Genomic DNA, 16,752 nt, shown 5'->3' with positions numbered 1-16,752 from the left:
TTTTTTCTCACTCACATAGCGTTACATATTCTAGCCATGTATTGTAAGGAATGGGCAAAATTCAGTTAAAAATTTCTATTCGAACGCATGGAGAACTTAAATTACATTCATTATTTGTTGTGTTGTATTAAAAAGACTTGCATGGAACATTTAAACATGCACTTAAAGCTTTTACATTCCTGTATTTCATTTACTTCTCTCCATTTTTTTTCCTTGAGTGCCTTGTTTAGGTGTAGACAATGACGAAGCCCAAGTTGAGCAGCACTGACTGTGAGCGCAGTAAAGATGTTACATGTGAGAGCGTTAAACTGATTTGATATATAGCTTATTAAATCATTTCCTCTCATATTCATTTTCATTGATTGATTGATTGATTGCCAGAGAGGCTCTACCCATTCGCTCTCTATTTCACACATGAGAATCCTTCTTTTGGAGCGCTTGCGCTTTTTTATTTTCTCTACCAAAAGCGCTTGCAGTTCCTCGAATACAGATGTACCCACAGAAAAAAGAAATGCTCGGGATGATTCACGATGCCATCACAATGACGGTTCCACGAAACGTGCATTGATTGATTGATTGATTGATTGATTGATTGATTGATTGATTGATTGATTGATCGATCGATCGATCGATCGATTGCCAGAGAGGCTCTACCCATTCGCTCTCTATTTCACACATGAGAATCCTTCTTTTGGAGCGCTTGCGCTTTTTTATTTTCTCTACCAAAAGCGCTTGCAGTTCCTCGAAGACAGATGCACCCACAGAAAAAAAAATGCTCGGGATGATTCACGATGCCATCACAATGACGGTTCCACGAAACGTGCATTGATTGATTGATTGATTGATTGATTGATTGATTGATTGATTGATTGATTGATTGATCGATCGATCGATTGCCAGAGAGGCTCTACCCATTCGCTCTCTATTTCACACATGAGAATCCTTCTTTTGGAGCGCTTGCGCTTTTTTATTTTCTCTACCAAAAGCGCTTGCAGTTCCTCGAAGACAGATGCACCCACAGAAAAAAAAATGCTCGGGATGATTCACGATGCCATCACAATGACGGTTCCACGAAACGTGCATTGATTGATTGATTGATTGATTGATTGATTGATTGATTGATTGATTGATTGATTGATTGATTGATTGATTGATCGATCGATCGATCGATCGATTGCCAGAGAGGCTCTACCCATTCGCTCTCTATCTCACACATGAGAATCCTTCTTTTGGAGCGCTTGCGCTTTTTTATTTTCTCTACCAAAAGCGCTTGCAGTTCCTCGAAGACAGATGCACCCACAGAAAAAAAAAATGCTCGGGATGATTCACGATGCCCTCACAATGACGGTTCCACGAAACGTGCATTGCACAGCTTGACCAAAGCTTAAAACCGAACATTCACAGCGGAGCAAAAACGCACACAAAAAGAAAGGAGAGATAAGGAAAGGAGAAGAGGGTAAAACGATGTCGCAAGTTTACAAACGACTTTCGCTGCGCCTGCCGTGCCGCGACGCTCTGAAACAGCGGAGCGGGGACAATTGTGTCGCCGTCTCTTTCTCCTCGCCCCGCGTACACAACAATCAGCAAAGAGAAAAACAACCTGCATCACTTGTATCGAGGAGGGCCAAAAAAAAAGCGTTGGAAGCAGGGGTGCGAGGGGGCATATCGATTGCGCGCGCACCACGACGCCACTCCTGCGTGGCTCCTTCTTCGCAGGAGGAATCGATGACCCAACAAATATCACGGCCACGTAACAGCCCGCCGCACAAAGGCAATGCGGCCGCCGCGGACACAGCCGTCGTCCCGGCACGACAGCACTCGCGCACGGCAGCGGTCAACACACCCACACCGTCGCCTCCTCTTTTCTTTAGTCTCTCGCTCTGTCATTCCTACTTTCCTTTTTCTTTTGACCATTTCGTGTCCCGTGTATACGGCAGTGTGAATGCCCCGAGCATAAAGGGAAAACCCCCGCGTTCACCCCTTTTGCGCTCAAATGGAGCGTCTAATTGCTTGTTCGTCTTTTTCTTCGCACCCACCGTCGAGCCCTCTCCTCCCGTATCGCGCGTGATAAGTTGTTCGCCTCCTCGCTTTCCCCCCCGTGCAAGTTTGCAAAATCACTGCTGAGAAACTTTCCACGCCCAGCTGCGAACAGTGCCTCGTTCATCGCTCCGCTTTACAGATTCGTTCGAGGGAAAAGCAGGAACGAGCGACTCAATTCTGGCGGCACACAGAGGCGTTCTCTCTTTCTTTTTTCTCCGCAGCGCTCGCTTATTGTCAGCGCAGAATCGCTTGAATTCATTCTTTCTCTTTCATCCGTGCCCTCCGCGGGGAGGCTCGTGCGCGATAAAAGTTTAATCAATGCACGCTCTCTTGGGCTTTTTCTCATTCTCGCAACAGTCGGAGTACGTTTTTTTCTGCATATCTTTTTTTTGCGACAACTTTATGAGGTACACAATCCGCGCTACAAGCCGTTGGTGTCGTCGTATGTCGTAACAGAAAACCTCCCGAGTTCACCATATTTGCAAGTTGCCCCGGTGGGCGCGAGATGTAAGGCACATGGCGAACGTAGAAAGAAGCGCTCTTCAGAACACTCCATGAATACGGCAGTGCTTGCCCTCATGTACCCTGGCCAGTACGACCAAAACTGCCATAAATGTGGTGAAAGGGCCACCTACGACTACATTCTGTGGAACTGCGCAAATGATCCGCCTCCGGCGGAGTTCATACAGCTCCCTTCTCCCGAGCGGTGGGAGGCAGTGCTGGTCAGCTCGGACCCCAAGATTCAAATACGGGCAATCGAGCAGACTAATGAGGTCGCCGCCAGCCATGGGCTAGCGACCATCTAGTACGTGTCTCCTGCAACCTGTTCTCTACGCAATAAATGTTTTACAATCCAATCCAATCGGTTCTCATGTGGCGCTTAATCTGATAGAAATTTCAGCGTAGCAGACAGTATGGGTCATCCTTAGAGGGAACAAGCGAAATGGTTAAATCTGCTCATAAATCGGGGAAAAGTAGCTTTCACCGCGAAGAAGAAAATAAAAAAGCGCAAAGTGCTTGAGAGGAGGAACCTGGAACTGCGCTCCTGATTCCCGGTGAAACCTCCTTTTCTCCTCGTTAAGAGCCGGTTTTACCATTTCTCGTGTTACCCCTAAGTATTAAACATAGTGTACATCGATTAGCTTTACCGCTTAATACGACCCGAGCATCCAGTGCATGTGCGAATTGCTACGACGGGTTACCAGCAAGGAAACCAAGGGTGCACATGACTGCTCGGGGTCATCTGCGCATACGCACCGGCAACTGGTTGTCGCGGTAAAGCTAAGCGGTGTACGCTATACTGAAACCTTCTCCTGAGAGTGGATGTGCCCACAAAGGGCAGTGGTGTTCGACGTGGTGAATTTATCGCCGCCACGGGGAACAGCGACGAGTGCCAAAAGCATTTCCTTTCTCTTTACGCATCTCGCACCAAACGAGGAAAGCGCTAGAGATATACAGGGTCTGTCCTGAAAGTAATGAGACAAGTCGCGACGTGGCGCGTGCATGCTCAAGATCGGGAAACCGCCTTTGTGGGAAGGAGGGGGAACCTTCAGCTTCACATTGCAACGAGCTCAGTTGGCTTCGAGCAGGCCAAGCGAGTGGATCTGTTCGAGCGTGTAGCTTTGTCGCTGCGTCAAGGGAACCATGGAGCGAACGTTGGAACAGCGCTACGCGGTCAATCTTTGCAATAAGCTGAGTAAATCACCTACGGAGACATTTGACAGCATGCAAGAATGATGCAGTGTCCAGGTCGCAAGTGTTTCAATGGCACAAAGCATTTACAAACGGCCGTGAAGACGTTCAGGACCACACAGTCAACATTACCGTCCATAACCGTCATCGACGGGTGCCCAGATGCTTGTAGTGAGCGTCGCCCCGGCCGTTTGTAAATGCTTCGTGCCATTGGAACACTTGTGACCGCGACATTGCATTATTCCCACATGCTACCTTGATGACGTCGAATGTCTCGGTAGGCGACTTATTCAGTTTAATGCAAAGCTTCACCGTGTAGCGCTGTTCCAACGTTCGCTCCGTGGTTTCCTCAACGCAGCGACGAAACATGGTTACACGCTCAAACAGGTCTACTCGCTTCGCCTGCTCGCAGACAACTAGGCTCGCCGCATTGAAAAGCTGAAGGTTTGCCCTTCTTTCCCCAAAACCGGTTTCCTGATCTAGCGCGTGCGCGCTTCCCGCCGAGACTTGTCTCATTACTTTCAGGGCAGACCCTGTATACCTCTTTCGGATCCCTCCTTTTTTGTCTTCTCATTTCTTTTTTTAATGAGAGCAACAGCTATATGACCCAGGGTCACAGCTCTGCACGTGTACCGAGGAGAAAGACTTCTGGTTACCTCGTGGCATTGGATCCTGTCGAGGCCGGATAGCGCTCAATCCCCAACAGTAACGCGCATTCTAATGTACGCTAAGGCTGCTTCGTAACCGCGTAGTCTACGCAGTAAGCATGGAAATTTATTTTGGATGTGATATGAGTACATGGTGCAAACCTAGCTCAACTTTAGCGCGCCGCCCCCAAACCATCAAAGTTTACCAAATTTGCGCAAATGAACCAGTGCATGGCTACGAGCGGATAACGACCGAAAGCGTTACCGTGAAAAGCACAAAAAATAACAAAGAGAGCTGAAGAGCAATAATGAGAAGAACAGAAATGAGGAAAATGTGAGCCGAAATTAAACAACAGCAACGAAATTACATGGATTTTGCGCACAGACGGAGGTATCCTGCGTCTGTGACTGCTCTCTCTACGTTACATGGAGAAGGACTATGATTAAATTGCCGATAACAGCAACAACATGACACACTACCGTAATAACCACGTCAAGTTACCACCGGCAAAAAAAAGATAATAAATCTGGGATGCACGGCCCAACGCAACGCAACACAACGACTTTAAGACGTTCATAAGGCTACCCCGATAAAAAGGCTAAGATGACAGGCCTTGTCGTCCGGTCGTCTTGTAGCCTTGAGTTATATGGCGCCCAGTCAATGCACAGACTCTCGAAAGCCGTGACAAAGGAGCAACCACTATCGCGGCAATCAGTTTCTTCTTTTATTCACGCCCAGCTTCGACCAGATGTGTGGGCCACCGATCAATACTTGTTGCGTCCTGTCAGAACCTATTCCGCGACTTCCTCTCCGGAACACTGCATGTCCTCGGCCAACTCTTGACGGAGAGCGGCTGCATTTTCAACGCTAACAAAAGTGCCGCGGAAGAGAAGGAGACGCACAAAAGGTGCTCCGAGCTCTGCTCCTGATTCTTCGCCTTGCGTCGCACCAGTAAAAGGCAGGCGGCACAAACAATGAATCCATCGATTCGTCCGTTTTCCAGGGCTTTCAGTGTAAGCACAGTGCGCCTCTCTATGCATGCCAGCACAATGGAATGAATGAGCACTACAGCCTGCCCGTCTGTCGCCCACGCATACAGGGTATGTCTTTGCGTGTACTCACGGGCACATTACAATAGCTAAAGTGCATTATCATTACCTCATCCTGCCATCGTCATCTGGAGTAGCCTGAGAGGCATATTATCTGGCTAACATCACCATCTTTCATTAAAGAATGCCTCCTTTTCGTCATCTGCATTAAGCTTCGTTCACGTCCCCAGAGCTGATTTGGCTACAAACATCTCGAATAAAGGTTGGATAGCGACGGCAGCGCCATCTTTGCCGCTGCTTTATGGACAGGCGGCGATTAAAAGCGGGGGCAATTGTGACAAGTTCCAGTTATGTCTATCAGTACAAGTTTTGTTTACTTTCCCCATTATTTGCTCATCGCCGCCAACACCAGACCCTGTCGCGTTCTGCTTGCCACGCGAGGTTTGGTGAAATCGTATGTTTGGTTTGGTTTGGTTTATGGGGTTTAACGTCCCAAAGCGACCCAGGCTATGAGAGACGCCGTAGTGGAGGGCTCCGGAAATTTCGACCACCTGGGGTTCTTTAACGTGCGCTGACATCACACAGTGCACGGGCCTCTAGAATTTCGTCTCCATCAAAATTCATTGGCCAGACGCGAAGAGGTCTCTCCGAAAGAGTCGCGGCCATGCCAACAGCTTCTGCAGTGTTCGTGGCTGTTCGAGACTATGTAGGGGCATTATGAGGGTCTTCATAACTTTCCTGTGATCTTTAAATGAAGCGCAGCCGAGAGCCACAGCCATTCTGCTCCTGAAGACGGACAAATGCTCCCAGTTGCTTCCTACTGTTTGGGTTGCCGAGGCTACCCCAAAAACAAATCGCTTGCGTTGGCGATATGCACGCCATACTGCCAGTCTGTCGTCGACATCCCTGCGTGTTGTCAGCGCCACGTGACAGTGGAGAAATTGTGTTGCGAGCATTTCAACAGCCAGCATATTGCCTTGCTTTGCAGTGTTGCGCACAAAGGTTCTTCTATCCACCTCCACGTGCGGTCCCTACTATTGTGACCAAACGCAAGAGGTCGAACATGGCACATGCCGAGCACGCCGTCCTCGAGAATACAAGTAAGCATGAAATGCTTGGTTTTAGCTTGGTTTTATGAGATTTAACATCCCAATGCGACTGAGGCTTTGAGGGGCACCGTAGTGGAGGGCTCCGGATAATTTCGACCACCTGCGGTTATTTAATGTGCACTGGCACTTCGCCTCCATATCGGAGTGCAGCCGCCGCGGTCGGGATCGAACCCGCTTCTCTCGGGGCAGCAGCCGAGCACCATAGCCACTGAGCCGCCGCGGCTGCTTAAGCACGAACTGTATTCGACTAAAGGCGTAGTACATCCTACGACACCTCATAGATCACGGTAGATGCACTTTTTAAAAGCGTATTGGCCGATCTCATGGCTGCTGGTCGTGATGCCGCCAGCACCCGCTTCTTTTCTTCGACCAATGCAGCGCGCATGGTCGCCCTTGCTGATTTCGCGTCTTAATACAGCCGATGCCATGAGCCGCTTCTCTTCTCGTGCTCGGCGTCCTTCGCAGCTTTTGGCGCTTACAGCCGCATCCTTCAGCCGCTTCACTTCTTCGTGCTGCGAAGCACGCTCAGCGTGCCTCGCTGCTTTCGCTGCTTGACGCGCCGTTCCGCTCAGCCATTATTATTCAGCATTAACGACGCGTTCGGCCTCCTAAGCTGCACCCTCACCTCCATGTGCGTCTACCTAAAGGCGCCGTTGGCGACATAGGCGAACTTTCCTATCTCTTGACTCGTCCGGCTCCGTTGTAAGACCACAGCTGAAGCACTATGGCCGCACAGCCTTTGGAAGCGCAGAATGAACGAACGAACGATGACGACAGCGATAACTGGGAAGTTTATATAACGTCGTCATCATAATGACAATAATCATCATCGTCATTCCCGCTCTTCCGCTGTACGTCAGGGCGGTGGCGCACACAATCTGTCCTTGCATGCAACAATTACGAGCGCACTATAGGCGGATACAGCTCGAGAACGAAGTGGCTCCTCTCTTTCAAAGGACCCCCTTCCAGCCAATAGCATCAGCCGATCCTCTTGAGCCTGCTGGCATGACAACGCAGGGAAGGGACTGTCCCCGACCATGGAGGAAGGGGACTACACCCTTTCATTGTCACGCTATCAGGGTCGTGAGATTCGGCCGACGCCATTGGCTGGAAGGGGTGTCCTTTGAAAGAGAGGAGCCACTTCGTTCTTGTGTTGCATCAGATTGTGTAGAAGTGTCGCCAACTGTTACGCGAATGCCGATTACTTGATTCAGTCGAAATTCAGGCGCGAAAAAAAGACGACGGTGAAAGAAAGGCAACACACGCGCGTGCACTAACAACCGAACGAATTCCGAGCTGACAACACGAGCATCTTATAAACGACGCGGTGAGTCATCAGGAAAGAAAACACAGAGACCACTAGGATCGAATAAAAACACGCGAAGAAAAGGGAGGAGGGAGAAACGAAAAGGCTAATGTCGCCGTACCAGCATGCAATCTTCTCTGGTGCAGAGACAAGGATGGTGTGTTATGCATAGCCTCTCTGAAGAATGCAGGAGGAGGAGGAAAGGCACGGAGGTTAACCGGAAGAAACCGGTTTGGAACCCAGCACTGGGAGCGGATTTAAAGGTTAGTAAGAAAACGGAGTCTCTGGTGCTTTCAGTTCAGTGTACCTGTTTACAGCCTTGCAGTAATTGAGTAACGCTGTGCAGGAGTGATCGGGTTTGTTGCAGTGTGTGGCTGAGTGGCTGGCCGTGCCACGTTCCAGATATCTCGTGTGCTCCCGCAATCGCTCGTTGATACATCTTCCCGTCTGTCCGATACAGCATCACCCGCGTGACAACCCTGCGGGAAATGCATTTGACGAATGTACTATCGGGGATAAAAGTGGTATACTCCACGCGGCGGGAGCCGGAGCAACGGAAAACTGCGGCATTTTGGCGAGCTAAAGAACGAAACACTGAAACGAACGAAGCGACATGCATGCTGATAATAAAGGTCACGCATTAGTAGTCTCGATCCTAGTTGCCGCCTGTAGATGGCGTTGCAACGCAGTTTTCTGTTGCTCCGGCTCCCTCCGCGTGGAGTATACCACTTTTGTCTCCGCTAGTACATTTCTGTTGTATGTGGCAAGGTTGTTTCTTCCGTCGGCATCTGGCTGCACGGTTCACAACATGGAGACACTGGACGTGCCACAGATACGGTAGAGATGGAAAATAGACATAAACATAAAGATGAAAATGACGCCGACAACATGGATAGATGACACTCTCTTGTCAGTATGGAGGGAGATTAGATCGACACGTTCTTGCAGGCATCACTCACGAAAGTACAACACCGAAAATATGCAACTTTGGAAAGCTGGATGCAGCAACGCCGCACCTACACGCGCTCGAGAGGCGAAGACATCAAGCGTCGGCCAAAACTGAAGTGAGTGTGATAACTAGGAAGGAGCGCTAAGGCAACACCCAGTTGTAGGTATCAGGCAGCAGGAGTGGGAGCTGTGCGACGAGCAGCGGCTTATTTTTGTCAGACACATGCGTCCGTCTACACTGAAAGTAATCCGCGTTTGCTCTTCGATGCTAGTTCTTGAAAAGAAAGAGAGAAAGACGGGAGAGGGAGAGAGAGAAGGAGTGGTGCCATCTCGTGACGAACCGGCAGATCCAATTTCAAGCACTCAAAAACGCTTCACGCTGCTCTCGTTGCAATGTTTCTCTACCTCCCACATACGCGCCTCCATCCCACGCGCAGAAGGCCCGGAAAAGACGCAAAGAAGAAGGAAAGCAGTGACGTTTCAAGCATGCGCGATCGTGTTACACGTTTAATGAAGCGGCTTGTCTCATCCACGTCCTCGAAAGGTTTTGCTTTTCTTTTGTGTTTATATCCCATCCTTTCTTCATTGCTCAGCCCCGGTTTCATTATTGCGTGCAGCGCTCTGACGTCGCCCACACGAGCTCCATCATTTTGCGGTGCATGGCGTTTTAATTCTTTGGTACCTTTCAAGACTATTTTTCAAAACTTTTTTGCACTGGCGTGCTTCAACGCATTATTTACGAATCGCTCGTTGCTTTGCGCTGGGCCGGTACATTAAAACGATTCTTTTCCTTCTATTGTGTTGCTTTAACAGGATCGGCGCTGTCTATCAACAACAGGATCGGCGCTGTCTATCAACTGAAAGGTTATTAGAAACAACACGCAATATATACTCATTCGACAACCAAGAGCGCATGGCAACACCAAAAGCCACAGTGATACATCAGTCACCTGAACCAAGATACTTTAATTCACAGTCATGAACTGTTACAGAGGGGGTGCTCACGCACGAGTCAATGTTTTTGTGAATATGAAACGCTTGTGGGAATCCTGGCTTTCCGCCGTCGCCTCTGCGCGGCTGTGCCGGCCTCCCGCGTTGTTTCTCCTCTTTCCCTTGCTCCCGCCTCAGGCGGTGGAGAGGCGGCTGGGTGACTAATCACTGTCATTTAGCCACAGCTCCGCCCCGGCTCCCCAAGGGCCTTTGCCATTGGCGCCTTTTGGCGGGAATTCGGGACCCGCTTTGGGCGGCCGCGCGCCGCGCGACCGTCCGAGCGGGGCCCAGAGAGAGAGATCCCTCCGAGACATCGTAAGGTGCGTACGCTACTGTTTTGTCCGTGCCGGCCTTTGCCGTTCGGACCAGTGCATACTCGAGCTCGCCCGCACGTGTCCTCTGACCTGCAGCGGCTCGAGCCTGTCCAGCGGGGTCCAGCGACCTCCGACAGGCGTACCTTGCGTTGATTGCCCGCTCTCTCTCGCAACCGGCCCAACGGTCGACACGAGAGAGAGATCACAGCACTGCCGCGGGGACATTCTCCTGCAGCGGCGTGCTAGCGGCGCGCATTGCTCGAGTCGCTTCGTGCGCGCAGCGGAGCCTTGCTCCTCGCGAGCCCCCGGGACGGGGTGACTATTGAGTGTGTGTGTACTGCTGAAGAACGACATGAATAAACGTCTCCTTGGTGAACTTGGAGGCCTATTTCTTTGCGGCGAATCGCTCTCCTCCCAGCGGAGGTTGAGTGCACCGCATCGGTGTCCCAGTGTGGTGACGGCTGATCGGGGCCCTTGGCTCGCGCGAAGCTCGAACCCGCGGTGGATGGTGGCCTGTGTCCACTTAGAAACCCACACGCTTCACTGATTTCACTTGTTAGTTTATCTTTGTGTTTGTACAGGATCCTAGTTTCATTAAAAACGGGGGTTATGATATTTCAGAACAATCAGGTTGGTTATTCCGGGGACAGTTCCTGTAATGCAAGGCAAAATTTGAGGATGGAGCTCCTTTCAAAGAAGTTTTGTGGTATCGTAGGCGGGTATTCAAGCACCTTCCTGTTTGACCTATATAGGTCTTCCCGCACGTGAATGGCACTGGATGTACGGCGTGTACCCCCATTTTTAGTGAAACTAGGATCCTGTTCAAACACAAATATAAACTAACAAGGGAAATCAGTGAAGTGTTTCATATTCACACAAACATTGACTCGTGCGTAAGCGCCCCCTCTGTAACAGTTCATGACTGCGAACTAAAGTAACTTGATCCAGGTGATTGATGTACCACTATGGCTTTTGGTGTTGCCATTAGTGATGCAAAACTATCGGAAAATTGACTATCGATAGTATCGATAGTTTTTTTGAAACTATCGATAGTGTAAAACAACTATCCATAGTGCTACTATCGATAGACTATCGATAGTATCTCTATCAATAGTATTACTATCGATAATGTTGCTATCGATAGTATTACTCGCGATAGTACCGCTGTCGACAGTCTTGCTGTCGACAGCGTTACTACCACTAGTAACACTATCGCTGTAACACTGTCGATAGTAACAATATTGATATTAAGCATTTGGTGGCCAGCGATATAACCAAAACATTTTCGATGGCTGATTGGTTTCACGGTCTCATGAGTATTAACAGTCCTAAGAGATTCATGCTATGAGTGATGCCGTAGTGGAGGTCTCCGGGTAAATTTCGACCAGCGTCTTTTAATATTTCGGCCCTAGTGCTGGTGCCGCAGCATCAGGTAGGCCTAGGTCTAAATAAGCAAGGTGATACTCAGAAGCGAGTTGGTACGACGCAGTTGCGAAATTTATGGCGCAGCATAGGACGGACACACAAGAAATGGAGGATACTCATGGATGCTAACTTCCTGTGCGTCTACATTGAAGAGGCATGGGAGAGGCATTTGCCCTGCAGTGGGCGTAGTCAGGCTGATGATGATGCTGCTGATGAACAGATGATGATGGTGATGATGGTGGTGGTGGTGGTGGTGATGATGATGATGATGAAGAAGAGCAGTGATTGTGCATACGCTCCGACCCTAGTGTCCGTGTGTCGGCACGCGGTGCGGTCATACGTCTAGTCAAAGAACCTGACGCTGGGTCGGGAGGATGTAGGCTCGATACGTAGTTGGCTGAAAGTTGCAGTAGCTAGCCAGTCAATATCAAATGCACGAGTTCTCAATCAGCCGGTCTTGCGCAGGCAAAGGTTTGCCAATTCTGCGCCCAATCTGTTACACAAACTCGACCTGGCAGACGATACAGTAGACGTCGTGAGTCTCACGCAACGCTCGAAGCGAAGGTTTCAGCTGTCCGCGACAGGAATTACTGGTGAAGGAGTCTGCACGGGCAATTCAGAGAGTTACGAAAGGACGCTCATTATACTTGGTGCGTTGATGAGGAAATTCGGAAAATCGCTCTTGCGTGGCTGTCAGTGAAAGAAAAAAAACTAAGAAAAACGGACGTGTACGGCAATTTACTTCGGAAGAGGGCCTTTTGCAACCATACACTCTATTTTGTAATGATTCCTTTTTTTGGTTCAAGGGCTGACAGCTAGTAAGTAATGGTCGTGTCACCTGCTCTGGTGTCCAAGGCGGTGCTGAAGAGCAACAAAGAGACAAGAAGAACGAATATGGCAGCAAATTGTTAAAAAGATTTACTTAACCAAGGCTGACGTTCACTCCACAGCTTTCGCATATTTGCACAGGAGTAGTCGCCACTTCTCGCAAACCGTCCGCCATGATGGTGGGCGCCTAGGCAGCACACCAAATGACAACTTCTGCTGTTAAACGCCCGAAGCGAGTCCGGGTTTGAAACGCTGTAGAGGGGGGCGACGGAAATTACTTTCATTGTGACTCCGTTCATGCTTGAAATATTTGAGACGTATAACCAATCTAGCGTCTTTTTCGAACGAGCGAGGGTTGCTACAGAAGCCTGAGTAGGCAAACAAAAAATCGATTAGCGTGTTCTCGAATACCTCCAGTTCTGTGCATCGTTTAAAGGAGAATTCCTAATGCAAAAAAAAAAAAATGCGATTGCAGCACGAGGTACAGGTCTGCGGAGCTGAAATGTTATAAAGCGCTTCGTGTATGCGAAGGGAGCGCAGGGAAATCTGCATCCTTTCCTGCCTTTTAAAGGAACGCCGAAATCGACGCCCAAGGTCCTTCCGGAAAGTCGAAAAGTCACTTCCGGCTTCTGAAAGCACAAAAGGCGAAGCGCACACAGATAGGGCTGGAGGTATACGGTAAGCTCAACATACCGCTGCATACGTTCACATCTTCCTATACGAAAGCAAAACGAAAGGGGAAAAGGAAAAAAAAAGACGGATTATTCCCAACATGGAACTATACGAGAAGGAGAAAAAATGTGCTTGGCGGCGCTGACGCTGGATACGTATATCAGCATTAGGAGTTTACGAGTAACATGTTTCACGCTACCAGGCAGAGTTTGTCGAGACCGTCGACAAACCAGCCGGGTAGAGAATTCTGAGCGGCGGGGAGAAAAAAAAAAGGAGGAACAACAAAAGTACTGCGCGCAAGCTCCGAGCGTGCACGCATCGCGCGTTGCATATATCCACCTCTATGCGGGCGCATTCTCGAGAGCTTGTTTGCTTGCGTTGTGCATCGGACTCGACATATGCCGCCGTTCGCGCATCGCAGTGCGACCATTCGCGCTCCTGCGCACGTCGCGAGCATCACCCCTCTACCCCCCCCCCCCCCCCCCCTCCCCCCCCGTCCACCATTCTCCCAACCCGTCTCTCTTTCCTCCGCACCTCGGAACTGCCGTTCCACGCATCTGCCGGCGGCGCGCTCCTTTTACATGGAAAGCGCCTTAGGAACCCGCTAAAACGTGCTATGCCTGACAACGAGGCTACCTCGGAAAAGAGCGCAGCGGTCTCTTTCGGTCCCCGGCTTTCACCGGCTGAAACGTCGACGTGCCTGTACTAACCACGCGAACACGAGAACCGAAGTTTTCCTCTAAAGCTTTCTTCAAGCATGATTACGGTGTGCTGAAATCATTCAGAGATTTGGGAATCTGAAGATATTGTAGCGTCTCTGAGTGAGAGTGAATTCTGCGAACAGAACGTAGAAAAACTAAATTTAACTAACGCACGGACAGACAATGCGGCCACAAAAGAGGTTAAGTACGGTTAAAAAAAAAATAAGAGAAACAAACGAGGCCGAAGGGACGCTCGCACATTAGCTTGATTAATAAAAAACAAAGCCCACATAATAAATAATTAATCACGCAAGAAAGCTATATGCGTGGATGCGCTTTTCTCGTGTAGCCATCGAGCTGATGACGACCACTTAGAAGCGACTAACGGCACATACCCCGTGAAAAATGTTTCCGCCGATTTCTTCAGAATATCTGCATCAGCAAAGAAAACGGTCGAGCATTACTCAGTATCCACTTCACGTTGATTCAAGCTCATAATCAGTGACCAAGAGGCAGGAAACCACATCAATGCGTCTCCCGAAGAAGCAGCTTCCGAATTCTGTTGCGCAACGTCAGCCACTGGGGGACGCACGTCATAAAACCATGTGATGTGGCCTTTGCAGTGACGATCCTGACTTGCTTGTCATCCTTCTTTTCTCTTTTTGCGCCCCGCCCTCCCTTTCCCATACCACCATTTCTCTCTCCCTTACCCCTCTCTAAGCAGAGCATCCTGTAGCGGTTACTCAAACATCGGAGGAAATTTCCGTTCTTCAACGAAAAGATTTCGCTTTCTTCGTCGCGATGAATTTTTTTTTTTCTTTGTTCACGCCTAACGACGAAGTGAAGCATCCGCTGCTTAAATGTCGAGTCACATACGTCACATAGTGCGCACATGTCCCCTTCGTCTTCTGCTGCACTTTCGCTACAAATAGAAGCAGCGGATTGTAAGGAGCAGAGCACTGAAGAGAGGGCCCAAGGCGTTCATGAAAGAGCACACGAAGGTGCCGCAACGGAGAAGGAAATTGCGCAACAGCAATTTATTCGCTTGGATTCACAAGCTCACGATTGCATAACGCCGAGGGCGAGTCCGCGCGCAGATATATCTCCGGAAGTTGATGTCATCGTATCGATATAAGACAGGAAGTCCGGGAGAATGAAAACAAAAAGAAAACGAAATAAAAGGAAGTCCGAAGGAAGACATATTGACTCATGAAAAAGCGCGACGTAACGACTGAAAGCGTCTCGGACGAATCGAAAGAGGCAGCCTGCCCCGCATGAGACGAGACGAGCCTGGCATTCTCGATTGGGAGACACTTGGGCCGGCCCATTGATGCCAACGACGAAGCAGGCCCTGTATGGGAAGGAAAGGGAGGGTTCCTCGGTGTCGACTCAGGAAATGGAATGTCATTCAAAGTCCTTCGAGCCGGAACGACGCGACGGCGCGGCTCTCGAGGACAAGGGTTAGAGCCGCTGTCGCACAGGCGGGAACCCCAGTTGAGCGCTACGTACTACATACGTCGTTCCTCTCTCTGGTTCGTTTCGACGTGTCATTTGTGCGAGGCCTTTGGCCTTTGGACATCTCGGTTTTGAAGCAGCGTGGGCACAGAAGAAAAAGGAGAGGGGGGGGGGGGGGGGTGCAGGGTGAGGCTGCTTTGGTGGATAGTTGCGAATTCACCAGATTCTGGCTGACACTAAAAGAAATAGAATCTGGGCATGTCATGTATTGCTTGGAGCGGGCAGCCACTGGTCTGACAAAGGGACAGTGTTACAACCAATACTGGCAGAGAAAAGTCCGACGGAGAGATAAGCGCAGGCAATCCGCCTGTGTAAAGCGGACACGGTTGGCGCAGACTGGGGACATTTGAAGATTACCGGCCGTATGTCGAAGTTCATTTGGTGGATGATGATGATGGTGACTACGATGATTTCGACCATTGGCCGCTCGGTGGCGCTTAATCCCTCAACAACGCGGTGCTTTTCTACCATCCGGAAAGCAAGGCGATAAAAAGTGTACCTCGAGTCGAGGAGAAAAACAGAAGTGAAGACCAGAGGCGCGTATTTAAAACTTTCCCAGGTGACAATATGGAAATTGATGCGCGCTGAAAGGGCAATAATTTGCAAACATTTATTGCCTTTCAAAGTGTGTGCGTGCGCGCGTTTGTGAAACAACAAACAAGCTTGCTTACCAGATGCAAATGCTAGTATCACTATGACATTCATGGGCATGCTACCAAAATCATCACATCCTGGTTTAAAGTAGCTGGAGCTTTAGAATGGAGTAGAGTAGTTATAGTGCGGTTGTGCATTTAACAAGGCCACCTGCAACAACGCGGAGTCGTTATCCGTAATTAAAAAATCGCCAAGCGTTCACAGCTGCGCGTAATGACTCCGCAGCAGATGTGACATGAAAAGAAAAGACCAATTCTTCTTGTAGTGGCAGTGTAATGGCCACGAGTAACACTCCCTCCCCACCCCCCAAAAAAACATGCTTGCATCATATCCTGTTTCCTTAAACATTATAGTGCATTTTTTTTATTATTTGCAAGACAATGAGCGAACTTTGAATGTACTGCATTAGTTAAGCAATGCGCTTCTCACATCTTGGATTATTGCGTTAGGATAGCATCTGAAGCAACCAACTTACTCATTCATTATTGTGTCATTCCCACGACGACATCCGTCTACCACCAAGTAATCTACGCTTCTAAAGTTTGTATCTAACACCTCCGAAAATATCTGAATCGGCTCTCCGCAGTCTCCGACGTATCGTGCTTGTCGCGGAAAAGATAGGCCGATTTAAACTTCCACGATTGAATCGACCCACCATAATGACCGATTCAGCCGAACCCCGTCGGCTCGAAGGGGACGAATCGGTGATGGTATTTTTTAATGCTAGCACGCCTTCCGACCCCTTACCACAAATTTGAAAAAAAAAAAGGAGCGTACGTTTAACCAGTACCTCTTGTCATTAAAGCATGGCCGCGCAAAGGCCGTTCCGGACAGACGGCTCGAGCCGAAATATCGATCGAG

The 16,752-nt window shown here is 49.4% G+C and overlaps 1 protein-coding gene across 5 annotated transcripts in view; it reads right to left on the bottom strand.

Annotated features, from left to right (window-relative positions):
• The window catches only part of Dgk (diacyl glycerol kinase 1), a 453,430-nt gene that overhangs the window by 335,693 nt on the left and 100,985 nt on the right, over window positions 1–16,752 (bottom strand). The gene's annotated exons all lie outside the window — the stretch shown is intronic.

Source organism: Amblyomma mixtum, chromosome 6 (assembly GCF_055824585.1).
Source record: "Amblyomma mixtum isolate Tamu chromosome 6, ASM5582458v1, whole genome shotgun sequence".
Classification (NCBI taxonomy): domain Eukaryota; kingdom Metazoa; phylum Arthropoda; class Arachnida; order Ixodida; family Ixodidae; genus Amblyomma; species Amblyomma mixtum.
Note: the sequence above shows the minus strand (reverse complement) of the source record. Positions and strands in the feature narration are given on the sequence as shown.